This window comes from Kogia breviceps, chromosome 2, assembly GCF_026419965.1.
Source record: "Kogia breviceps isolate mKogBre1 chromosome 2, mKogBre1 haplotype 1, whole genome shotgun sequence".
In the NCBI taxonomy this organism is placed as follows: domain Eukaryota; kingdom Metazoa; phylum Chordata; class Mammalia; order Artiodactyla; family Physeteridae; genus Kogia; species Kogia breviceps.
In genome coordinates this window covers 80,326,600-80,352,658 of record NC_081311.1, presented here as the reverse complement: position 1 = coordinate 80,352,658, position 26,059 = coordinate 80,326,600, and the positions used below count along the sequence as shown (strand labels likewise).

The window sequence follows — 26,059 nt, the reverse complement described above, 5'->3', positions numbered from 1 at the left end:
CCCACTAGGATAAAAACTCCACGAGGACAAGGACGCGCCTTCTCACAGGCGAGTGTGGGACCAGCACAGGGCCGCGAGCACAGCAGCCCTGCCGTGTGTATCTGTCGGATGAGTGAAGGAATGAATGAATGAACCAAAAACTCCCGCCTGAAAGGAGGAGAGACGGCCCAGGAGAGACGCATGGCAGCTCCGAGCGTGACAGCTGTGACACAGCTGGGTTCATTTTGAAACCAGCGGCAGCAGCCAGCCCACAGTGAGCCTCCACGGCCAGGGGGTCCGGCTGCTGGGCCTGGGGCAGCTCTGCCCTTCCTGTCAAGGTTCTGTGCAGCGTGGGCAGGGCATGCACCCCCGGGCGGCAGATGGAAGCCAACACCCTTGGGACGGATGGACACTCAGGACCCGGAAGAGCCGCGCTTTATCCTAAAGGCATCCTGGCAATTCAGGGGCAGAGCCTGGAATCAGAGCCGTCAGTCCTGCCTGTAAAGTCCTTGATGGGCTCATGGATTAAAGCAATGATCTGGCTTTCAGAGCAATGGTCCCAGTGCCGGTTGAGCCCCACGAAGATGACCCGCAAGCTCAAAGTTTCGGGGCCTGGCCACAGAGAAAGCCTCCCCGCTCTGCAGCCCGGCTTCCCCTGCTCTCCTCCGAGACGCCAAGGCCGATTCAGCGACAGTGAGACTGACAGAGGAAAAGAAAAAGGGACAGAAGGACATGTAAAACATGGGCACCGCGTGAGGCAGGGAACCTCTGAAGGCTGATCCGCTGCTGTGTCTTTCATCCTGGTTCTACACACAAGCATCTGTAAGCGCTGTTTGCATCCCTGGCTTTGCCTTCAAACTAGGACTTCTGGGGAAACACAGGGCCCGGCCCTTGAAGGCTCCCAGCCTACCGGTGATGCCAGGTGGGGAAACCCCAGTGCAACCCACCTCTGTGTGGCACAGAGGCACCCACCGGACTGTCACCACCCCGGGGTCTGCAGCTCCTCCAAGGAGATGGGAGGGGGCACTGGGCAGTCCCAGCCTCCAATGGCCAATTCATCTCCTTTGCCTCTAACTTTCTGATTCTGCTGGGTTGAAGTTTAGGAGAAAATGGATCCAGCCATTTCTAGGGGAAAGAAAAGTGAGGAACTGGTAAGGAAATCACCCTTCAATGTGACCACTCTGTTCCCGGGTCACACAAAGTAACTGTAGAAAAGCCTCCTTCCCTCTTACAGGTGGCCCTCTGGGGCCGAGGCAGAAGTTACTCTGCTGCCTTGTGGGTATGACGGAGCACAACACAGCAGAGAAGACCTGAGATGCCAGGACCGGCTCGCGGGGGCTGCATCCTACCACCACACTCTCCAAAAGGCCATTTGGCTCCAATGTATCATATGACTTGTTCTTAGAGTTACATTTTAACTGACAAAGTTTAACAACAACTATGACTTATGGCCTTCTAAAATTGGCAGCAGAAAAATGAACTGAGGAAGTAATGGAAAAAACCACAAGTGAAGCCACTCTGTATTATGCACAATTTCTGTTGTGTTTTTTTTTCCTTTCCAAGAGTGTGTGTGTGTGTGTGTGTGTGTGTGTGTGTGTGTGTGTTTTCGAATGGTAGAAAATATTTTCCAGATACGCTGCCCTGGCTTTCCCAAGCACATATTTATGCCAAGTTTATAAAAAGAAGCTGCAGACAGGGTTGACCGAAAGGACTGCTCTGCTGTCTGGCTTCCAGAAGGTGCTTAGGTCCTCAGTCTGTCACCAGGACACAGACCTACCGCCTAAAACTCACCTTCTGCGTCGTGCACCTGAAAGAGGACAAACCCACGGGCAGCGTGACCTGGAGGGACATGGGACCCTGCTTTTCTAGGCGTTCACATCCCATTTTCGATTTGCAAGGTGCTTCAGTGACCTGTGCTTTATCATTTTTAGTCATTCGAAATCCCCACACAGACACAAAAAGGAAAGTGTTCAGAGACACATTTCACAAATATCTGGATGGCTCAGGGGTGTGGGGGGCGCAGTGATGGCTGGCCCATCAGTATCACTTTCTGAATCGTTCAGAGCAGATGGTGGAACCGCGTGGCTGAGCCCGTGTCAAACTGTCTGCATCTACTCGCGTTGGCCTGAGACACCAATCCCCTCCCCTAGCCCCTGGGTGGGTGAAGCTGCCCAGTGAGAAGCTCCAGCCTCCCCTGCACCGTGGAGGGACATCACCCTGGACACCCTGAGCCTCTGCCCGCCTGTACCCACATCCAGACTCACACTGGCCCGGAGGCGGGGCGTCCACTTGCCTCCGTCTGACACCCCGGACTTAATGAGGATTATAATACCTTGCTCTGTGGCTTTCCTGGGGGTGACTAATTGGTTAATGCTGGGAAGGCCCTTTGAAGATGGCAAGCAGGGTATTACTCATGGGCTTGAAGGCAGGCACCTGCCCCAGTCTGGGCCTGAGTCAGCAGAGAGACCTCCCTCCTACAGGCAGACTGGGCACACTGGCCCAAGTCCCTGCTCAAGGTCAGGGTTGGCCAAGGGGAGGGGCGTGGCCAGCACGCCTCCATGGCCTGTGCCATGTGGGCCCGGAGTTTGGGAACCATGTGTCATGGGCGTTTGCGTGGTTGAATAAGGCTCCAAATGACTCCGCCAAAAGGGCAGCGTTACCTCCAGAGTATCAGTCGAGACAGTATTTCCTGGTCATTGTTAGGGGAAAATGTTTTTCTCACAGCAAATTCCTCCCAAGCGATGCCGTTTTTCTCCTTCCTCTGGAGGAAGGCGGGCTGGGGTGGTGCTGGGCAGCCTGGGAGGCCTGACTGAGGTCAGGGTGCCAGGGATGGTGGCGGCTACGCTGTCTCGTCTCCAGCTCCTGGTCCGCTTAGTCTGCTCCCCGCTCACATCTCCCAGGAAGAGGAAGTGGCAGCAAGAACTGGGAACCAGAGGCCAAAACCAGTGGGTGAAGGCGAGGGTCGCTCAGGACCTCACGGTGGAGGGGGATTCTGACACAGCGGCAGCTGGGAAGCCAAGGACAGAAAGCCTTTAAGCAGCGCAACCTGATGCCAAGATTCCGCCGCCCAGAGCCCGCTTCCTGCGCCCCACACATTCCTCTCCTCGCCCTCTCTCTCTCCCTCCCCAGCACCTTCTCCCGGTGACCCCTCCCCACGCAGCCTCTCTGCACGCAGCACTAGTTTCTTCTTTCTTCTAGAACACAGGTCATGCGGCCAGAAGGACTGCAGGCACTTCTGCTTTCTCTTTTAGTTCCCCAGGTCCTTGTAAGTTTTTCATGGCCCTTTCTCCTTCCGTAGACCGCCTGGAACCCTAGAGGCCTCCACAACACACAGAATGACAAAGATTCGAAAGGAGGATGGAAGGACGGGACCCTGAGGGCGGGAAAGAGGGCAGCGAGACCACTCATCTTTGCAGGCAGTCAGGGATGGATGGGGTGCGGGGGGTGGGTGGTGCAGAGCAGGGGAGGGGGAACAGGCTATGAAATGATTTTCTTCTGTTCTGTTTTGAAGGAGGTGGGTGGAAATGACAGTTTGGAGAGGAATCCAACGAGGGAAAACGGTTTCAGGGGAAGTAGCCTCTTTTCTCCAGTTCTAACAGTGCCATCAAGTGGCTTGTGAGAACAGGTGCAGGGCAGAGCCTCCGGACAGCCCGCGCTGACCCCGTGGACAGAGGAGCAATAGGGCTTTGCAAAGGGCACCATGCCGATTGCCAGGGGCCAGCCTCTCGCCTCTCAGCCGCATAGCCCAACACCTTTCCCTAGATCGGCCGGAAAGGAGGTGGGGGACATAGCTACCCAAGTGTACCCTTAATCACCCCAGTGGACACGGCGACCAAGTTCCCGCTTCATTGAGCCTCCGCCCACACACACTTGCATCACTGGGAGGCATTAGCACAAAAGTCATGGTCCCACGAGAGGCACAGAAGTACATTTCCAACCAGAGAAGTGGTCAGTGACCAGAGCAAGCCTGTCTGAAGCCATCAGACCCTTGTCTATGTTCAAAGGAGAGCTGAGGGCTGAAGGGTGCTGGGCGAGGCCAGGCAAGGTGAGCGCACCTGGGGAAGCCTGGCCGACATCCCTCAAGCTAAACTTCCGGCCAGGGACACAAGTCTTCTGGCATTTCACTTAACTGTAGCTGCATTCTTTTTTTTAACTCCGCCAATCAAGATCACTTCGCCTTGGAACTCCACAAGTGGTTTTCTTTCTAAAGAGAGACATTTTACTGAAGCAGAAGACTGCCAGCAGTTGTGTATTTGGCACCCGGAACCAAGCAGCAGACGGAGTGAGGCTCAGGGGAACGTTCCCCCAGGAGTCCAGGCGCCTGGTACGCGTCAAGCCCTAACACTAAGCTGCCGTGCACCTCTGAGGAGGTAACCTCCTGCTCTAGCCTCACTTTTCTCTAAAAACAGGGGACAGAGCCAGAGCCACGGTTTTCAAAACTCCACTCCTCAGCCCCAGGGGAGGGATGCCAGTTTGGTGGGACTCTGGCCATCATCTCCTTTACCAGAACAACTCAGCCTTTATCCATCTTTCATAGTTGGCTGTTAGGTAAGATCTTATGTGAACAAAGGGTTCCACAGTGTCATAACCACTTCTTTCTTTTTTTTTTTTTTTTTTTTGTCTTTTAGCCACACCACACAGCCTGTGGGATCTTAGTTCCCTGACCAGGGATCGAACCCACGCCCCCTGCACTGGCAGCACGGAGTCTCAGCCACTGGCCTGCCAGGGAAGTCCCCATCATAGCCACTTTTGAGGCACCTGCCCAGACCACGACTCTCAGGATGGTCCACCCCTCCAGCAGAGCTGAGGCCCTAACACTGTACTTCATGACTGCAGACCCAGATGACGACTGACTGCACAGAGACGGACACCTGCTCCTGGTGAGCCAACCTGATTCCCCTCCCCAGAATTTGAAACTGAGTCAGACTGGGTCCAAGTCAGCCTCCGTTAGAGCTGAAGTCCCTAAGAAACAGCAAGATCACCCAGCCCCGTGCCATACACCTCATCTCCCCAGAGCCACATTCTGTTTGTTTGTTTAAGGGCAGTTTCTAAATAGACTATGTAATCTTATGAACAAAAATGTTTACCAGAGCAGGCATATAATGCCTCAATAAGTATCAACATTATCATTACCTCTATTATTGATATATTCAAAAGTCCTTTATAAATCAATCATACTGTTCCATTGCTATACATTTTCATTTCAAAAACATTTTGTTGTTCATAGCTCCTTGGACCACACCTACTGATAACACTTTTTAAAATCTATTAGTCCTGAAATCTTCCATCCGAGGACTTAAGTATCTGTAAATATGCTAGTTCTTTCATTCATCTATTTTCTTAGATGCTCTGAGATCTACCAAAGAAATAGATGACAAAAATCCCTTCACTAAGAGCTTACAGGGTAGGACTGAAATAACACCATTTGCAGTAACATGGATGGACCTAGGGATTATCATATTAAGCAAAGTAAGTCAGACAGAGAAAGATAAATATCATATGATATCACTTATATGGGGAATCTAAAAAAAATGATACAAATGAACTTATTTACAACACAGAAAGAGACTGGGAGACTTTGAAAACAAATTTATGGTTACCAAAGGGGTAATGCAGCATTGGGGCAGTGGGTGATAATACAGGAGATTGGGATTAACATACACACACTACTATACATGACATAGACAATCACAAGGACCTGCTGTAGAGCACAGGGAGCTCTACTCAATACTCTGAAATAACCTGTATGGGAAGAGGATCTGAAGAAGAATGGATATGTGTATACGTATAATTGAATCACTTTGCTATACACCTGAAACTAACACAACACTGTAAATCAACTATACTCTAATATAAAATAAAAATTAAATTTAAAAAAGGAATAAGAAAAAAATTTTTAAAAGAGCTTACAGGGTAGAATTTGAAGAAATCATAATTTTAAGTGGGTATTTCCTAAATTAGGTTTTCTTACATTAGAGAAGACCTGTGCCTTACTCCACAACAGATCAAAGAGTCAGATATTGTCAATTTGAGAAAAGGCTTTCAAAGCACCCGTGTATTTGTCAAACCCTGGGTCACGAACTAATGGTGGACCCTGAAATCAATTTAGTGGATTAGAACCAGCATTTCAGAATTTTTAAAAATTTTTATTGAAATACAGTTGATTTGGACTTCCCTGGTGGCGCAGTGGTTAAGAATCCGCCTGCCAATGCAGGGGACACGGGTTCGAGCCCTGGTCAGGGAAGATCCCACATGCCGTGTTGTAACTAAGCCCGTGCGCCACAACTGCTGAGCCTGTGCTCTAGAGCCCGTGAGCCACAACTACTGAGCCCACGTGCCACAACTACTGAAGCCCACGTGCCTAGAGCCCGTGCTCCGCAACAAGAGAAGCCACCACAATGAGAAGACCGCGCACCACCATGAAGAGTAGCCCCGGCTTGTCTCAACTAGAGAAAGCCCGCGCACAGCAACCAAGATCCAACACAGCCAAAAATAAATAAGTAAATAATTTTGAAATACAGTTGATTTACAGTGTTGTATTAGTTTCAGGTGTATAGCAAAATGACTCAGTTATACATATACATATATTCATTCTTTTTTCAGATTCTTTTCCATTATAGGTTATTACAAGATACTGAGTATGGTTCCCTGTGCTCTACAGTAGGTCCCTGTTGGTAACCTATTTTATATGGAGTAGTGTGTATATGTTAATTCCAAATTCCTAATTTATCCCTCCCCCGCCTCCCCTTTGGTAACCATGTTTGTCTTCTATGTTTTTGTAAATAAGTTCATTTCTATCCTTTTTTTAGATTCCACATATTACCGATTCGATTTTTTTTTTTTTAGTGTGTGTCACATGCAACAAGGCTAAGTATTGTTACATAAAACCTGATTTCAGCCATATACACGGATGTGCAGGGTGACAATGTCAAACGCATGTCTCACTGTGGGTTGGGGGGTGGCGAGGGACAGGTGGCTGGTGGGGTCAGCAGCGTCCAGGAAGCCAGGCTTGAAACCCCCGGTCACTTCTGGTGGCGCTGGTGCTGGGCCTGGACGATGAGCACAGTCCAGTAGCCGTTATTCTTACAGGCATGAGGGCTACAAAGGTCCTCGCCCATCACTGCACTGAACCCCTGGCAGGACAGTGGTCGGTGGTCTCTGACAGCCATGGCCACGGCCACGCAATAGCAGAAAATCTAGTTGATTAAGTGATGTTTTTATTTACATGACACAAAATAACCATTTTACCTGATTTTGTCCTTTGCAGGCATGACAGAGCCTCAGGATTATTTGGGGCACAGTACAGGGCAGAATCTTGCTACTCAAAACCTGGGACTGGGAGCTTGGCCTCACCTGGGAACTTATTAAAAGGAGACTCCCAAGCCCCACCCTGACTTAATGAATAAGAATCTGCATTTTAACAAGGGTCCAGAGACTGGTGCATGCATTTAAAGTTTGAGGAGCTCCGACTCAGAAATGCTGGTCCACTAACTGACACCCAGCTTCGGTAGAGTCTTCACTGGTCCACATGAAAATGTCAGTGTGAAATTTTTCCTTTCTTGGCAAGAGCCATCTTCCACTCTGATTTTATTCCCTTCCTACTACTTTTTAGGCATGAAGTGTGCTTTAGGAAGTGAGACTGACTGTGATTGTGGATGTAGTTCTCTCATGTGTTCAGCGGTCAAAAATAAAACTTGGTTACCTATGCCTTCCATGTTGTCATCATTTTTTCTAGCCCAGGGACCCAAAAGCCTGTGAACAACTAGCAAAAGTCAGAAGTGTGTCTTGCTGATTTCTGCGCCGTCTAAAGCAGAACTGGAAAGCACTATTTGTTCCACGTGAAGATGAGAGGTACAGCAGTGCTTGCCTTTCATTCATAGTCTTGGAAACTCCAAGGGGTGCCCCCTCTGTAAGGAGCATCGTGTGCTGCTCGCACATAGATCCGGGAAGGCAGCAGGCCGCCTTGCACGTGGCCTTCCAGATTCCAGATCCCACCGGAGCCCAGGCTCGCCCAACCCCTCGTGCACCCTGGGACCCCCCGCATGTCCACAAACTAGCCGATCGGTGTAAGAGGCCATGTGCTTGGGAAATGAGCCCCTCTGGCCAAAGCAAACTGGACATGAAGTCTTATAAACATGGCCCTCGCATTCAGACCTGCTTAAGAACCATCAGAAAACACCTGCACGACTAGAAACCCAAACATGCCTGGGTTTGTTTTCTCTGACATCCTCTCCTAAAAACTGGAGGGCCTGTTATGAGCAGCAACCAGGTAGAAGGTGAGGACATCATGCCACTCCGTAAACAGGAGTGACTTTCCTGAAGAAATGGAACACTGGGAGTGATTCTGGGATCCTCGGGAAGAAAAAAACGAGGGCCTGGCATGGTGAGAAGGAAAGAAACCTGAAAGGCAAGCAGCATCCGGCCGATGGGACCCTGCAGAAGGCGGGAGTAGCCATGACCCTGCCCCACATTCTTGGACCCCAAAGCCCACCTCCCAGCAAAGGCTCTGGGCCCCCTGCGTCCTGACCTGGCAGGCAGGCCCGCCCTTCCCCCAGTCCTGGGATTCTCAGCATTCCAGAGCCCGGCAAATAACAAAGGCAGTGTTTGTGCCATTTCAGAACAAGCTTGGAAACTTTTAAATGTCAAAATGAATGATGTGGAAAGACTTGTGGGAGCAGCGAAGAGGAAGAAGCTGAGCTGGGGAAACGGAGAGGCCGGGGGCGCCAGCGGGGCCACCGGTTAACACGTCTGTAGGGCTCCGACGTCTTTTAACAAAGGGGATACTCAGAAGCAGAGAAACATCTTGAGCTGTCACGAGAGCCAGTGATACGGCAAGAATGAGAAGATTTATGTGGTCCCGGTGGGGAAAGCTGGGTGCGTGTCATTCATTTACAGGGGATCTGCTGTCTGAGGGAGCAAGCCTCTGATGTGCACGAGGAGGTGGCAGAACTGTCACCCCAGCCGCCCCACACCCGGGCTCTGGATCTGAGGACACACGCAACCTCACTCAGGGCGGGGGGTCCCATGACCCGGACGTTTCCCACATTGAAGGCCGGATATGTCATTCGATTCCACCGCCCACGCTGGCCCCTTGACAGGACAAGGGACACTCTGGCCTCTCAAAGCTCTTCATCACCTGGGTGGAGATGCCCCGTGCACCACAGGCAGGAAGCCAGGGCTCCAGCCCCACTCTGCCTGCTGCTGGGGGCTCTCGGGGAGGACAGCCACCTCCCTGACCTCAGTCTTGTCATCTGAGGGTAACAGGCCTGGGCTGGGGCGTGGTGATGTCCCCCTTGGACGGGGAGATCAAAAGGGAACAGTGTAAAGTCTAACCTGCTGAATGGGAAGTCAGCCCTTATATTTCCACAATGTGCTCCAACATCTGGAGTACTTTCATATACATTGTTTGGCTTTTTGTTTGTTGGTTTGTTTGTTTTTTGGGGGCCGCGTGGCTTGCGGGATCTTAGTTCCCCGACCAGGGATTGAACCCGTGCCCCCTACAGTGCAAGCATAGAGTCTTAACCATTGGACCACCAGGGAAGTCCCTAATATACATTGTTGAAACCTCATAACAACCCTGCGAATTAGAAAGTCCCGTTTTACAGATGAGCAAACTGAGGTCAAGAGTGAGGTACAAGGTTCCACAGAACCAAGGTCTTCAGAGCCGGTCAGAGCTCCCTCTCTAATCTCTGCTGCCTGTAGGAAATGTCGTCCAGGTAGGAGATCCTGGGCGATTTCCAGGATGGGTCCACACGGGTGGCCCCAGCCAGGGCTGAGGACCATAAGCAGTGGGCATCTGGCCACTTCCTCGTGGGACAGCTTTCCCATGCCTCCGAGCTCAACTATGCTCCCCTGCAAAAGCTCCCCTTTGCCTTGCCCTCTGGGAAGGCCCCTCAGCTTTACTGACCTGTGAGCCCCAAGAGGAAAGGAACTGGTTTAGTGTTAATAAAACTCTGGAACACATCCCTTCACCCGATGTTCCATGCCTGGCCCTTCCATCAGGATTCCTATCCTAATTCCTGCCGTTCCCACAAACCCTGCCCGGCCCCAGCTCATTCCCACCCTGGTCCCAGAGCTGGTGGCCAGCTTCACCCCTGCTGGGACTGGAACTCCCCCACCATCCCCATGGATCACCCACGCACCTCACCCAGAGCCCAGGTGCCCACCTTGATGATCACAGGGAGGAGGAAGGAGAAGAGACCCTTGGGGCCCCTCACCGTCTCTCACGTGTCACCAAAGCAAAGCTAGGTTTCCAGGTCAAGCCTGGGAACTGGCACGCAGCAGGCTCACCCCCTCAGAAGCAGTTGCTATGGAGACCAGGGCCCAGGTCTCTGTTGCTGTCGCCCTGCCTCTGTCTGCCTCCGCCCCTCACTCACACGCACCACGCAGATAACCAGGAACAGCGGCTGAGCTCTGAGAATTCACCCCAAGGCCTCCACTCCACCCCCCACCCCCCATCAACCCAGCCTCCTGGTGGGAAAGCACCTTCGCTTGGTCATCTGCCATTAAAAAACAGACTGAAAAAAAATCCTCCACTCCCTCATAACCACCGCCCACCCCCAGCCCCCAGAACACTGAGACTAAGGTCCCTCCAAGCAGAGAGCAGGACAAGGTGTCACACTCTGTCCTGACCCCACAGCAGCCTCTGCCTCTCAGCAGGAAGGGGAGTGTGAGGCAGGCTGTGTCACCAGGCAGCCCAGCTGGGATTCTTATCTGAGGCTCCCAAATGATCCATGACTTGCAGGCAAAACCCGCAGCCACCTTCAACTTCCTCACACGGTGCCGGCTTGGGCCCCTGCAGGGAATCAGCCCACTGGTCCAAATGCCTACAGCAGCCACGATGGCAGTGACCCTGGGCAACTGGTGCATCACTTCCGCTCAGCTGAGCAGAGGGGGAGCTTAGCAGAAGAACCAGTCGCACTGGCTGTGGCTGTCACCACGGCCACAGGGCTCCTCCTTGACCAGAAGCCAGCAGGGCGGGCCAACTGAGGCACCCTGTCCTTCCCAAGTGGAACGTGCAGATGGAGACCACGCAGCCCCAATCCTCCCACACAGAAGCAACCACGCGCAGCAGGGCAGACCCTCCGGAGCAAAGCTGCAGTGAGCAGGGCCACCTCATCCTGGCTCTTGGGAAATCACGGGTCCCCGTCTAGGAAGAGCAATGTGGCAACCGAAGCATTCCAATGCCTGTGGCCCGGGGGCCGGTGTAAACGGAAGAGGGGTCGAGCGCTCACTCTTTTTGCTGTGTATAAGCAGATCTTGGTTCAGCTGCCTGCCCTGGGTGAGGCGTAGTGGTCCTTCTCTCCGTGGCCCAGACCCACCTGGGGCCAAGCCCAGATCCTGTCCAGGCACCTGGCTCTCCCAAAGTCAGGGTTCCCAATGAATTCACTGAAAAGTCATCTTATCATGGAATAAGATGAAGAGTGAAACAAAGATCTACCCTACTCTACAGCATCTGGTTTCTAGCAGTCATTAGTGGCTGGCAGGCTGGCAGTCAGCTCCAGCTCTCAGCTGCCTGCAAGAGGCGGGCCCATCCCCAGGACAAGCCCGAGTGTGTGGGCACCGACCGCGTCCCCTGGCCGCCCCGACCGGAGGCCATCACACGGCAGCACCTTCCTGGCGGGAGCCTCAGCGCCTAGCACAGAGCAGATTGCGTAGGGAAGGGATGGGTGCGGAGGGTACCAGCCCCTCGTTAGGCCTGAGACTCTGGAGGAGGCAGGCAAGCCCTCCCGCCCGTGGGATGGGGGGCGGATCTCAGAAGAGGTGACCATACGCCACCCACCATAAGCCCCTGCGGGGGGCCGTCCAATGAGACCTGAATTTATCTGGTTCTCCAGCAGCAGGTCGAGAAGTGGGAAGAACCCAGGGCCGGGTGGACCTCGATCTGCTGCTCATGCTTGTCTGGGCTCAACGACCCCCATACTCTGCGACAATCATCTGCTGCTCATGCTTGTCTGGGCTCAACGACCCCCATACTCTGCGACAATCATCCCATCTGTAAAATGGAGACAAAAGCACCCACCAAGAGCCCAGGACATTGGAGGGAATGTAATCATAAGGAAAGCACCCAGCACAGCGCCCAGCATATAGTAGGTGCTCAATACGTGGTCCTTACCATGGGCTTAAGGTGGCTTTTCCAGTAAAGCAGTGCCAACATGTCTGGCCTGAAGGAGCATCCTCCAGCCTCAGGACACTCACTCAGCACATGTGAGCTCCACACAGGAGCGGGACAGGGCCTTGTGAGGGAGGGAGGGTGGCCTCGGGGGGTCTGAGTAGGGGCAGGAGGCAGAGACCCCGCCAGGGAGAGGAGGGAGGGGTCGCCTACCCCGGGTCCGGCCCTCACCCCAGCCCCACAGCCTGGTTCCTGAGGGACATCCAGCCCCTTCCCAAGAGCTCCCCCACTGGCATTGCAGGGTGCTTAGGAGTGCAGGGCCCTGATCTTTAAAGAACCACTGCCACGCTCTGGCAGATGCAAGGAAATCACCCCAGTGCCCGAAGGACAGCATCCAAGTGTCCTTTGTTTATGAGACACCAAATCCAAACAGGGCCGAGGCCAGGCCTGCCTGTAACAAGAGTCGCACATCAGCAGGAAGGTCACCATGAGGGGCGAAGCAGAGCAGCTCCCTGGGGGGCCAGGGCTCTAAGGCCAGGCACTGAGGACGATGACATGAGGGCAGGACCATGTGGCCCAGCAGGAGGTCCTGATGGTCAAAGGCGGGGACTTGAAGGAAGACTCAGGCCCACTGATTCCACACCACCCACCCCGGGAAGCAGAGTGGGCCCTCTGCGACTCTCGGCTCCCTCATCTCAGGGTGGACTGACTCCCAGAGCCCGTTCAAGGGGACCGGCACCGGCACCGAGGGCGGCCCCACACTCCCGCAGCACTGACCGGCACTGAGGCAGCCCCTCGGGACTCTCCTCCCCAGCCCTGCCTTCTGCCCAGCCTCACAGGAAGGAGCGTCCGGGTGCACCCAGAACCCACACCTGATCTGAGCCGGGCTGCTCAGGATCCCTGCCCAAGAATCTGATTTGCTGAGAGGTGTGGTCTCTCCCTAGAGGACCAACGTACAGCGTGTGAACTTGGAGTTGTGAGCCACCCTGCCATCCTCCACGGAAACTGTGGAACAGACAGCCTTTCTGCAGAGAGAGGCCAGAACAAAGCTGGTACAAGTGTAAGAGCTGAGAGGTGGAACATTACTCAACCATAAATAAGAATGACATAATGCCATTTGCAGCAACACGGATGGACCTGGAGATGATCATACTAAGTGAAGTGAGTCAGGCAAAGAAGGACAAATATCATATGATATCACTTATATGTGGGATCTAAAAAAATGATACAAATGAACTTATTTACAAAACAGAAATAGACTAAGACACAGAAAGCAAACTTATGGTTACCAAAGGGGATAGCAAGGGAGGGGGCAGGGAGGGGGGGTCCATAAATTAGGAGTTTGGGATTATAACATATCCACACTACTATATTTAAAATAGATAACCAACAAGGACCTACTGTAGAGCACAGGGAACTCTACTCAGTATCTTGTAGAAACTTCTAATGGAAAAGAATATATATATATGTATATGTATACGCACACATATATATATACATATATATGTGTGCGTATACATATACATATATATGTATAACTGAATCACTTTACTGTGCACCTGAAACTAACACAACATTGTAAATCAACTATACTTCAATATTAAAAAAAAAGGGGGCTTCCCTGGTGGCGCAGTGGTTGAGAGTCCACCTGCCGATGCAGGGGACACGGGTTCGTGCCCCGGTCTGGGAAGATCCCACATGCCGCGGAGCGGCTGGGCCCGTGAACCGTGGCCGCTGAGCATGCGCGTCTGGAGCCTGTGCTCCGCAACGGGAGAGGCCACAGCGGTGAGAGGGCCAAGTACCGCAAAAAAAAAAAAAAAAGAAAAAAAGAAAAAGGCGCGCAAGGGAGAATAGAACTTAACAGAAACCCTTCTAAGTCCACTTCCATTTCTGTGAGCTATCTAACATTTCCCCAAGGAACCGCATTTTCTACGTAAGTTGGCCACGTTTGATTTTTGGTGTTCTCAACGCAAAACTCAGACCAGTCATGCACGTTATCACATTGAATTCCCCGAACATAACCCTACACAGGCAATACTATTCTTTGCATTTAACCCACAAGCAAATGAAGGCAAGCTCTCCAGAGCTTGGATCTGCTCCTAGACAGTCTACCTCCAAAGCCCACTGTCCTCACTTGGGGGCTACGTGCCTCTCTGCAGCCGCCGTGCCTCAAGCATATAGTAAGGAGACCGAAGGAGACAGTGTAGCTGAGTTCCTGCCATCAGCCGGCACAGCTATGCTCACTGTAGGATGCGTGCGTTGGGAAGGAAGCAAGCAGGGGAGGTGGACGGGCCCAGGAGGCCCAAAGCTGCTGGAGGGAAGCGGCCGAGACCCCCTCTGTCCAGAGCCAACACTGTGCCTGGAGCAGAGGAAAACACTCCATCCCACAGTGCTCACCCTCAAATCCTCCTTGTTCATCCCTTAGCTCCTTGTTCACGTTTCTTGCTTGGCCCTGAGCACACGTGATTACAATCATCTGCTTTTATTCCGTGTCTCCAGCTTAGCTGTGAGCTCCATGAAGGAGAGAGACCGCCTGCTGCAGAGCCTTGTGCACAAGGAAGCCTTCACTAAATGTTTGTTTATTAAATAAAAGAGGGAAAGATGTACATGAGTATGGAGGTCTACTAACATGTGCTCAGGGAATTAAATCTGTGATGATGGGGATGGAAACAGAGTAGAGAGATGGCTAGACCTTGCAGTACCTAAATTGGGCACTAGATGGCACCCAAGCACACCAAGAAGACGCTTCTGAGACCGGCAGGAGGTGTGTGGTTTTTGGCCTGGGGGTTTTAAGGAAGATGGCAGCAGATTCCACTGACAGGAAGTCTGCAACCTTGCACACATGAGCCAGCCTCAGCAGGACCGACTGTGTTAATCAGGGTTCTCCAGAGAAACAGAACCAATAGGCTACGTACAGAAATAAATTTATTATAAGAAATTGGCTCCTGTAACTACAGAGGCTGGCAAATCCCAAATCTATGCCATCAGCTGGACATTTCCTCCAGCTTAGGGAGTCAGGTCTTTTTGTTCTATCCAGGCCTTCAACTGATTGGATGAGGCCCACCCACATTAGGGAGGGCAATCCACTTTACTCAAAGTTCACCAATTTAAATGTTAATCTCATCCAAAAACACCTTCCAACTGACACGTAAAATTAATCACCACACACACCCTTTGAGCTGTTGGTCCAGAGTGGCCATGACCTTGCATGGAGACCTACCTCTCTCTTGTCCTCTCCTAGTAGCCCTGTAATGAATGCAAAGTGCTAGAACAAAACCCTGTTTCCTCCCCTCAAAAATCCAAAGTTTAGACTATCCGTGTGTTTTTCCCACATGCACCACCCCCAGAAGGCAGTGCAGGGAATATGACCCATGAGCATGGTTATAAACTAACTTTCTGGAGCACCATCCTAACCTGTGGGGCTTAAGTATACTGTTTGAAGAATTTTAGTCAAGGTTTAAAAATTAGCTGATAATCCCTAAAAGCCTGTGAATTGATTGTAAGAAATTTAATTGGAGATGAGTAAGTGGGAAGACAAAGGAGAAATTTCACTCTCTCAGCCGCTCACAGATAAAATCACAGCTAGGAAAGCTCTGTTAGCAAATTCACTAACTGGAGTCACGTTTACACATCCTGTTGTCAACTAGAAACCTTTGCTTCTTTAAAGGAAGTCTCCTGAGTTCAGTGTAATTGTTACAACCTCTCTACTGACAGAAAGTCCAGAGTGGAGACACAGAGGCAGCAGTTTCGTAAATGACCCTTTGTTAGGTGAGGCACAAACTTGCTTTAGCTGCTGAATTATTTTCTTTCACCATAAAACTGCCAATGGTTCCGCCATCAGTAAAATCACTCAGGATTCTTCCATGTTGGTGTTTCTAAACAACCCTTCTCAGGAAAAAACCTTTAATCGGTGTTTATACATGGTCAGGGTAATAAAATACCTTTTGTTTAAAGCGAAATCTGTCCATTTGTAATAGACTCATAAAAACCACTGGGAGGAAAAAACCATGTTTAATCATACGAGATACACTCTACTTTGCAATCCAATTTTTAAAATAAGGCTTCTAACTAGATAACATTAGTGACTTAGTGGGGCTTCTGTCTTGAAAGAAAGCCATTGTGGCATGCCTCTTGGTCTACCTGGGAGAGAATGAAGGGACAGGGCAGCAGAGAAAAAGTTCTGTATGGTAGGGATGTCCTTCTACCACAACACACAGCCTAGGCATAGCCTTATTAGGTCATACCCTGTGCCCAACAAAAGGCTGAAATACATGGCAGAAAACAGTGTGGAGGTTCCTCAGAAAACTAAAAATAAAGTTCCCATATAATGCAGCAATCCCACCCCTGAGCATATACCTGGACAAAACTATGATTCAGAAAGGTACATGCACCCAAGTGTTCACAGCAGCACTATTCACAATAGCCAAGACATGGAAGCAATCTAAATGTCCATTGACAGATGAATGGATAAAAAAGATGTGGTATATATATACAATGGAATATTACTCAGCCATAAAAAAGAATGAAATAATGCCATTTGCAGCAACATGGATACAACTAGAGGTTATCATACTAAGTTAAGTAAGTCAGAAAGAGAAAGACAAATACCATATGATATCACTTACATGTGGAATCTAAAATATGGCACAAATGAACTTATATACAAAACAGAAACAGACTCACAGACACAGAGAACAGACTTGTGGTTGCCAACAGCGGCGGGGAGGGAGAGGGATGGATTGGGAGTTTGGGGTTGAAAAAACACACAAAAAAAGCTGAAATAATTACGACCAATTCTGAGCAATGGTTCTCTCCTTGGAGATAAACGTTGCTGTTGCCCCATCACATATGTTCTGTGAAGTAAAATGAACAGATGCTCCACAGACCATACAACTCCAAGTTAAATACTAAATCCAGACTATAAATCAGGGACTTCCCTGGTGGTGCAGTGGTTGAGAATCCGCCTGCCAATGCAGGCAGGGGACACGGGTGTGAGCCCTGGTCCAGGAAGATCCCACATGCCGCGGAGCCACTAAGCTTGTGCGCCACAACTACTGAGCCTGCGCTCTAGAGCCCATGAGCCACAACTACTGAGCCCACGTGCCACAACTACTGAAGCCCACGCACCTAGAGCCCGTGCTCCGCAACAAGAGAAGCCACCGCAATGAGAAGCCTGCGCACTGCAATGAAGAGTAGCCCTCACTTGCTGCAACTAGAGAAAGCCCGCGCGCAGCAAAGAAGACCCAACGAGCCAAAAATAATTAATTAATTATTATTTTTTTTTTTTAAAAAGAAAAACACAAAAGAGAGACTCGACAGATTATAGAGGAACGGTTACAAATCATTCCCTTGCCGCAGTCAAATTGTTCTCCTGTCTGCCTTTTCCAGGGCGGAGAAAAAAATGCTGGCAATTAAAAAGGTGCAAATAGAACAAATCTAGGGAAGAAAAGACCCCAAGCAGGAGTAAGGCCAAAAGGTGCCCCTCTCTCCCCCATATTTGGGATCCCACAATTGCTTGTAGCTACTTTGTAAACTTTAAGCCTAGGAGTGGGAAACAGGGGTCAACCTTTTCTCTCCCCAGAGCACCCATGGTGTTTGTCAGCAAGGCTCCCACAGGGCCAGCCCCTCTGCACATCTGCAGCTGCTGGTTGCCCTGGGAGAACAGGGCAGGGGACGCCAGCACCAGGCCCGCCCCGGAGCAGATGTGCTTCCTCCGGCTGTCAACACAGGAAGAAGAATGGAGTGTGAAACGCTTAGGATCTGTGAGAAACTGCGTGGTCTGGGCAGAAAATCTCTGAAAACCATTTTGATGCAAAAGACACTGTGAAATGGGGTTCAGTAGGAGAATTCTACTTTCCCACCGTGTAAAGCACTTTGCAGAGTTACACGGGGATGTTGGCATCCGATCCAGTGTATCCCTTTTCCAAGGGTCCAGGGAGGGTAGATGACTCGAAAAGAGAGACTGGACTAAACTCCGGGCTGACCCTCCGAGGGCAGTGGATTTTTAGCCTTTAGTTTTAAGGTTAACCCCTCCCTTCAGGAGCATAAGGAAATGTTATCACAGCACTAGTCTAAGTCCCTGGAGGTCCTTATGGTTTCCAACTCAACAGACATATGAAGGAAGGTCAAGAGACCATGTGGTGGCTCTAAGCAGAGACAGGGGATAAGGACTCATCTCAGTGGCATGAAAAAAAAGGTGGAGATTGCCCAAGAGAGACAAAAAGTAAAACAGTAAGAAACATTGGAAATGGAGAGAGAAGACAGCAGAAGAGGACAGCTTAACTGAGCACTGGACTCTTAGGAAAGTTTTATCATCAGGGTTGTTGATCCTAACTTACTCTTTCATTCTGATGAGTTCACCTTTCCCTTTTGCCTTGGTTGCCAGGAACCTCAGAGCTAAATTCTGGGTTCAATTAGAGCAGCTTTCCTTAGCCTTAGTGTCCTCCTTCCCACATTATTGCAAATCCTTTCTGGGAGTAGAAAGACGAAGTATGTGTGATTTTCTGGTTATGTTTCATTTATTCCCTCATTTTGCTAACTGGACACCACATTGCCTCTAGGAAATGACCCTTCCTTATCCTAGACCATGTGTGTGTTCCCACCTCCATCTCAGGGACAGGAACTGATCAGTTGCTCTATCCTTCTTGCCCCAGCATTGGTTTTTAGGTGGATACATGAGCCAAGGAGACGCAAAGAACATTTTGCCAGGAATCATGGGCCAGAACTTTTTCCCACTAGACTCGACGCTGGAAAGAGGCAAGTCTAAAGCTGTGTTGTGACCACATGGGAAGCATCTGCCTGAGAGTGGAGCCAACTCAAGAGGGAGACCTGCGGGATGAAGAGAGACAAAGACCTCCAGGCCCAGCGGTACCCAAGACCCGCCCCTGCCTGTGAAGCCACAAATCTCCGGTGTGCTTCAGTTTGATCTGGATTTGTTAATCACAGCAGAACGGGTCCAGCTGATACTGCAGGTAGAGACCAAAAAGCTTACTGGGAGAAGAGTATGTGGTGATGGCAGAAATTTTGAAAAGTACAGCAAAGTATAAATAAGAAAAAAATATGACCCCCAAATCCCATAACCTAGAGATGATGAGAAAATGGACTATTCCCCAAGTTTACTTTGAAGACAGGGAAAAACACCATCCCTGAGCACCTTCAAATGTACGGTCACACAAAACCCGACACCACCTGGAGTTATCCCATTTAAGCTGCACAGAAAGATTGAAATTCCCTGGTAGTCCAGTTGTTAGGGCTCTGAGCTTCCATTGCAGAGGTTGTGGGTTCTACCCCTGCTGGGGGCACTTAGATCCCTCAAGCCTTGGGGCTAAAAAAAAAAAAAATGCACAGAGAGAAAGTTTTTTCGTCTGTTTCTGTTTAGCTTAGGAGGGTGGTTCTAGCAAGCTTTTGACTTGGATTTAAGGAATCTTTTCCCCTTCCAAATCCAAAAGCCATAAATCTGCGCTACTAGAAACCAGAGACACCGTGTCGGAGTTACTCCCGACTCTGGGCTTGGCCCGGCACCAAAGGCCTTTTGCTACAACAGCTGAGCTGATTGAGAGCTGCCTGTCTCCGAGCAGCAGCTGGCTTTTCAGGCCGGCCCTTCGACTTTGGAAGCTGCATGGAGGTGGGGCGGAGCCTGCCAAGCTGCTGGGATGCTCCTTTGCACGGCCCTGGGAGGTAAGACGAGTCCTCCAGAGCCGCAGGGCTCTCGCCAGCAGTTCCCGGCCCCCAGATCGCTTTGAAGCAATAGCACCATCAAAGTCTGCTACAACCAGTTTCCCACTAAAGCTCATAGCATGCTTTGTGTAACTTTTCTATTAAAATTTTCAAACATACAGAAAGAATAGTATAACAAACACCCACGTGTGCATTGCTTCAATTTCACAATTAACATTTTGCCAGCTTTGCTTCATGTATTTCTCTTCTTCTTTTTTAAAGTAAATTATAAACATCACATTTCACCCCTAAAAACTAAATTTCATATATATGGATATATTTATATAAAAATGAAATGCTTATCATAATACATAATCACAACTATGTATTAAAACAGCTAATACAATTAATATAATTTTCAACATTGTCCCCAAATAGTACAAAATTTTCTTTGAAAGTTCTTTTGCTCAATCAAGGACCACACAATATATTTGGTGTTTTATCTCTTAAATGTATTTTTTCTTTCTTTTCTTCTTCTTTTTTTTTTTTTTTTTAAGTTGTGCTACAAATGCAAGGCTTGTGGGATCCTAGTTCCCCAACCAGGGATCGAACCTGGGTTCTCGGCAGTGAAAGCACAGAGTCCTAACCACTAGACCGCCAGGGAATTCCATCTCTTAAATGTATTTTCATCCAGGACAGTCCCCTGCCCCACCAACCCCCTTCTTAAAGATACTGACTATTTGAAAGAAACTGGTCCAGTACAATATTCCATCTCTGGATGTGTCTGATGGCTCCTTCACAGTGCATTTTGTTCTTTTAATTTCCTATTCATATTAGATACCTAAGAAGAATAATGTAAAATAATAGCTACCATTTATCCATTTATTAAACACCTGATATTTGCCTATTGCTTCATTCATTCATTCACCAGTATTTATTGAGGACCAATTAGGACACAGTTTGAAGCCCTGGGGATACAGCAATGAACAAAACTACGGTGAGAGGGGAAGCAGCCCTCATGGAGCTTACATTTTTGTGGAGGAGACTGGCATTAAGTAGATAAATAAGAACAAAATATATAGTATACATATAGGCTTTGGAGAAAAATACAGTAGGGCAGGACCACAGTGATAGCAGACGGGGGTGAGAAATGATGGATTCAGGATACACTAGGAAGAAAGAGACGGGATATGAGGTGTGAGAGAAACAGAGGGGTCGAGAATGGCTCCAAGATGTTTGGCCTGAGCATCCAGAAGCATGAAGAAACTACTGGGAGATGACCCCAAAGAGAACAGGCCTGGAAGGGAGGGTCAGAAGTTCAATGTGGACATGTTACGTTTGAGAGGTCTCTGAGACAAGCAAGCATCGATGTCAAGTCGAAAGCCAGAAGTTCAGGGGTCAAGTCCAGGCTGGTGATGCTACTTGGGAGCATTCAGAATATACAGCTAGTATTTTCAGCCTTGTGACTGGATGAGATCAGTTAGGGGTGAGCATAGCTGGAAAAGACACACAAGGACTGAGCCCCCGAGACTGGGAAATGGCCAGTGCAGGAAAAAACTTAAGAGAGTGTAGTATCCTGAAGCCAAGAGGACAGAGGGTTTCCAGGAGAAGGGAATGATCATGTCCAATACTGCTGATAAACCGCAGAAGATAAAGACTGAGAACTGACACCAGAATTCAGCGTAAGGAGGCCACTGGTTTCCTCGGCAAAAGCAGCAAAAAGTCTGATAGGGTGGATCACGACAGAATGGAAGAAGCAGAGACAGTGAGTATGGACAGCACTTCAGAGACATTTTTCTATGATATAAATGTGAGAAGAGAAATGGGGAGCTAGCTGCAGGGATGAGGAGCCAGTAGATTTTTTTAATGGGAGAAATTATACCGTGTCTGTGTGCCAATCAAGTAATCTGGTAGAGAGGGGGAAACTGAGAATGCAGAAGGGAGGAAGAACTGCTGGGCAATGTCCATGACTGGTCCAAAGGGGATGGATATCAGAGAGAAGCATGGACAGCTAATCCATAGGAATAGGGGGAAAGGTAACAGTATGGGCACAGTAGACGGTAGGCGTGGCTGGAGTTTTAATTCACCTTTTGAGAAGATACTATCTCCTCTTTGCAACTGAGCCTCAAAGAAGGTAAGGTCCCTGGTAAGTGGCAGATCTGAGACGCAAGCCCAGGACTCTGATTCTAAAGTTTTTGTTTGTTTTTTGCATGGTGATCATACAGAATTGGGAGGTTAAGGAGTTAAAGAAACCCTCTGCCTCGTTTTTTTTTTCTTTTTTTTTAAATTGGAGTATAATTGCTGTACAATGTTGTGTTAGTTTCCGCTGTACAACGAAGTGAATCACCTGTATGTATACAGATATCCCCTCCCTCTTGGACCTCCCTCCCACCACCCCCATCTTGGCCATCACAGAGCACCGAGCTGAGCTCCTGTGCTCTACAGCAGGTTCCCACTAGCCATGTATTTTACACACGGTCGTGTATTTATGCCAATCCTAATCTCCCAGTTGTCCCACCCTCCCCTTCCCCACGTGACCACACATCCATTCTCTACGTCTGAGTTTCTATTCCTGCCCTGCAAATAGGTTCATCTGTACCATTTTTCTAGATTCCCCATATATGCATGAATTTTATTCTTTGCCTTTATTATAAAAGATCCATATGCTGCTTTGAAGCAAGATTAACCTGGAATTATGCCTCTTCTTTGACAAGTCAGCAGTCCTTCCAACTATTTTTCTGAATTACATTCTCTCACTTGGCATGTTCCCATATAAAATTTTAACTTAGGGGACCTAAAACAAGACTTTGACAAAATGCCATGCTGGTACGTTTTCCAGGCTGAACTTTTTCTCCCCTCTCCGTGTCCTAGCATTTTCACTTCGTTATTAGTGATCGGTATACATTACAGAATCACATTTCCCTGCAAGGGGAAACCGAGGGCCGGAGCCCGAAGGCTGTGGGCTGTCTGCTCCAGGTCGCCGGCTAGCGGGTGGCGAGTGCCCCCGGAGGACCACGGAGCCCGGGGACAGGGCGCGGCCAGGCGCTCGGGCCGCTAGCGGGGACGCGGCCACCAGGTGGCACCAGAGATCTCCTTCGCCTCCGCTTGACCTGACGGGATTCTCACGGGGCTGCGGTCCCGTCCAGCGCGGCTCAGCAGCGAGCATCGCTCAGCACCCGCACGTCTCACAGGATGCGTTCTATCACGTGTGCAACGCCCCCGCCCCGGTTGGGAAGCTGAGCAGCGGGAGAGAGCACGCCGCCCGTGGTCCCCTGCGTCCTCCTCCTGACTTGATGGAGTGGGCGTCTTCCTCGGCCTGACAGGTGAGCCCTGAGCGGCCGGGATCACTCAGCCAATGGCAGTGCAGGACTCAGTGGATGGAGGGAGAAGGCAGGAAGAGGTTTTTGTAAAAATACTACTGGACACATACTTTGCTGACATTTGCTTCTCACAAAGCAGGGTCCAGTGTCCAATAACTCAGCTGCCTTGAGCCCTATGCGATGGAGATGGAATTTCCCCTGTGGAGCAGCTGGTGGCGTTAAATCATCTTCAGATGAGTTCACCTGTTACTTCTTCTGTTCCACGGTGACACACCACCATGGCACAAAACATGACCAGCTCACAGATGCTTGAAAGAGTAATCTGTGGTTGACAAGTCCATCCTTGAGAAAAATTCGTGCGTGCCGCCGGGACAGCAAGGTGCAATAGCTCCATATATGAAGAATATTATCTATAATTAAAGCACCCCAGACCCCTTTGACAATTGGTTAAGGGAGATGCTTTTTCTAGACTTGAGAGCTCATTCTTTTCGCTGTAGGGTATCTGGAAAATGCTATCCAGCATGGAATAAACTAAAAATTTTTAATCATAAACTATTTTAAACAAGTCAGAGTAAATATTGTTTACGATAGGAGCCTTCCAGGCATACTGTGGCTCTACAGCTGATGTTTGCAGGGCTGGCTTAGATGTTTCCTTGAATCTTTTTTTTTTAAAATAAATTTATTTATTTATTTACTTTTGGCTGCAGTTGGTTCTTTGTTGCTGCACGCAGGCTTTCTCTAGTTGTGGTGAGGGGTGGCTTCTCTTGTTGCGGAGCATGGTCTCTAGGCACGTGGGCTTCAGTAGTTGTGGCACGTGAGCTCAGTAGTTGTGGCGCACGGGCTTAGTTGCTCCGTGGCATGTGGGATCTTCCCAGACCAGGGCTCACAACCATGTCCCCTGCATTGGCAGGCGGATTCTTAACCAATGCGCCACCAGGGAAGGCCTTCCTGGAATCATTTTTATCACATATCTTAACTCATGCTGAATCATTTTTATCACATATCTTAACTCATGCTGAAGTTAACTTGAATACCTTGGCTTTGGTAGATGATAGCTGAGGTAAGGTAAAGTATAATTGAGGAGATGTCACCTTGACTATGAGAACTATTTCATATTGGTTAGTACCCCTGGGAACCCATGTCCTTTTCTCTTTCACTCTCTCTCTCTCTCTCTTTTTTTAAAATACTAATAACAGCCTTTTCTGTCAGACTCCATAAATTTTTTTGTATGTGGAAACTGTCTTTTTAATGAATTCATTTAGCTTTTAATGAGGTGTCCATCTTGTGCCAGAAACCATTCTAGGCACTGAGGATACAGCAATGAACAAAAATCGTAAAAAACAAACAAACAAAACAAAAAACAAAAACACTGCTGTCCTAAAGCTTACATCCTACCAGAGCAAACCACCAAGTAAGTTTTTAACTGTACATCCTGTTAAGATAGGATATTCATTAACGTATTGTCCTCAAAGCATCATGATGTAGCATGACCTATGGTTGAGATGGCTCGGGTACAAACCAGGAAGATGAGCCTGAACTCATTCCTATCATTAATTCGGGTGATTCAGAACAACTCCTGTCACAGTTCCATGCCTCAGTTAATATCCTCTGGTAATATCCTACCTTCTTCATAGCTTTGAGAATTTCAATGTTAAAACATCTAGAGCGTTAAGAACATTACACAAATGCAGGTTTACATTTTTTATGTTACAAAGCTTAGTATTTAAAGAGAGCATTAGATGAGCTAAAATAAGGGAACACTTGATTACTGATGATTCTTAAAATCAGTCAAGACTTTTAAGATGAGGCCAGAACTCCAACAGAGGTTGGAGTACCATTTACTTTCAGCCATTATTTACTTCTCTGAAGCAAAATCTTAGGAAGGCAGAATATTCTAAATATCTCCTAAAAGAGATCAGACTTGAGGCACGTTGTCAGCCCTGAAAAGGAGCCCAGGAGCGTTAGATGTCCTCCTAGCAGATAGTCTCCCTTGGAGAGCAGCTTCAGGCAGATCTTCTGCCCAGAAATGTAGAATGGAAATTAGCCTTGCCAGCCCAAGCTGTTCTGATTTGACCAAGCTCAAGGCCACCGTGGATGAGGTGACACGAGAGGTCAGCGGCCTCTGAGGTGTCTCTGTGTGACTCTCCAATATAGGACAATCCAGAGCCTCATTCAGGAGGTATGATGAACGTGAGATGCACAGAGAAGACGAGACCTAAGACCCATCCTGAAGATGCGCTGTCTAGGCTGCCGAGGCCTTTGGTGCATCCCAGATGAGGAGGAATCAATGGAACTGAGTGACAACCCCCCCGCCCCTTGGGGTGACTTGGTGCTCTCAGCTTCCCCACCTCCCTGCGTGCATCCTGACAGTTAACCCCATCACCTCGAGGCTCCACAGGGAATGATTTTTCCTTTTTCATAGGAAACAGATCGAATATTTAACTGTCTATTTTTCCTAAGCAAGTACAGTAAGATCTGTATGACCTTCTGCAGGAGAGAAGTTGCATGTGGCAGAAGAAAGGGCATGTAAATCCTGCAAATTTCCAGTTCAAAGTCCTTTATTTAGAAAGCATACTGGATGGCCAATTTGTGTTTCTACTGACCATCAAGAGAAACACACCCCCTCTCAGAGGCCCAAATGTAAGGACTATGGGCCAACAATTTCTCTGCGAGGAAATTAAGCATCAGGACACCTCCCCTTCTACCTCTTCCACTCCATGCAAATTTAGTGTGAGCCTCAGATAAATACCTGTGCCTATTCTCAAAATCAAGGAATATTTGGGTGCAAGAGCATTAGGAAGAAATCTCAAGTTTAACTGAGACCTGAAAGCATTAACAGAAATATCTGAATTTTGCTTGGCATTGTCTTTGATAAAATAAAAGGGTAGTAAAAACATTTAGGCTGACCTCTCATCCCATCCTGAAACTTCTATTTAATTAAAAGAATCAGTGCAAGGCCTAGCCCAGAAAGGAAAGCCATCTCTAATTTTGT

At 49.1% G+C, this 26,059-nt stretch overlaps 1 long non-coding RNA gene across 1 annotated transcript; it reads left to right on the top strand.

Moving 5' to 3' along the window:
• Window positions 1-2,757: 2,757 nt before the first annotated feature.
• LOC131751189 (uncharacterized) lies at window positions 2,758-7,683 on the top strand. The gene is made up of 3 exons (XR_009334093.2): window positions 2,758-4,349; window positions 4,608-4,859; window positions 7,247-7,683. It is a non-coding gene; the product is annotated as an uncharacterized lncRNA (long non-coding RNA).
• Window positions 7,684-26,059: the final 18,376 nt, after the last annotated feature.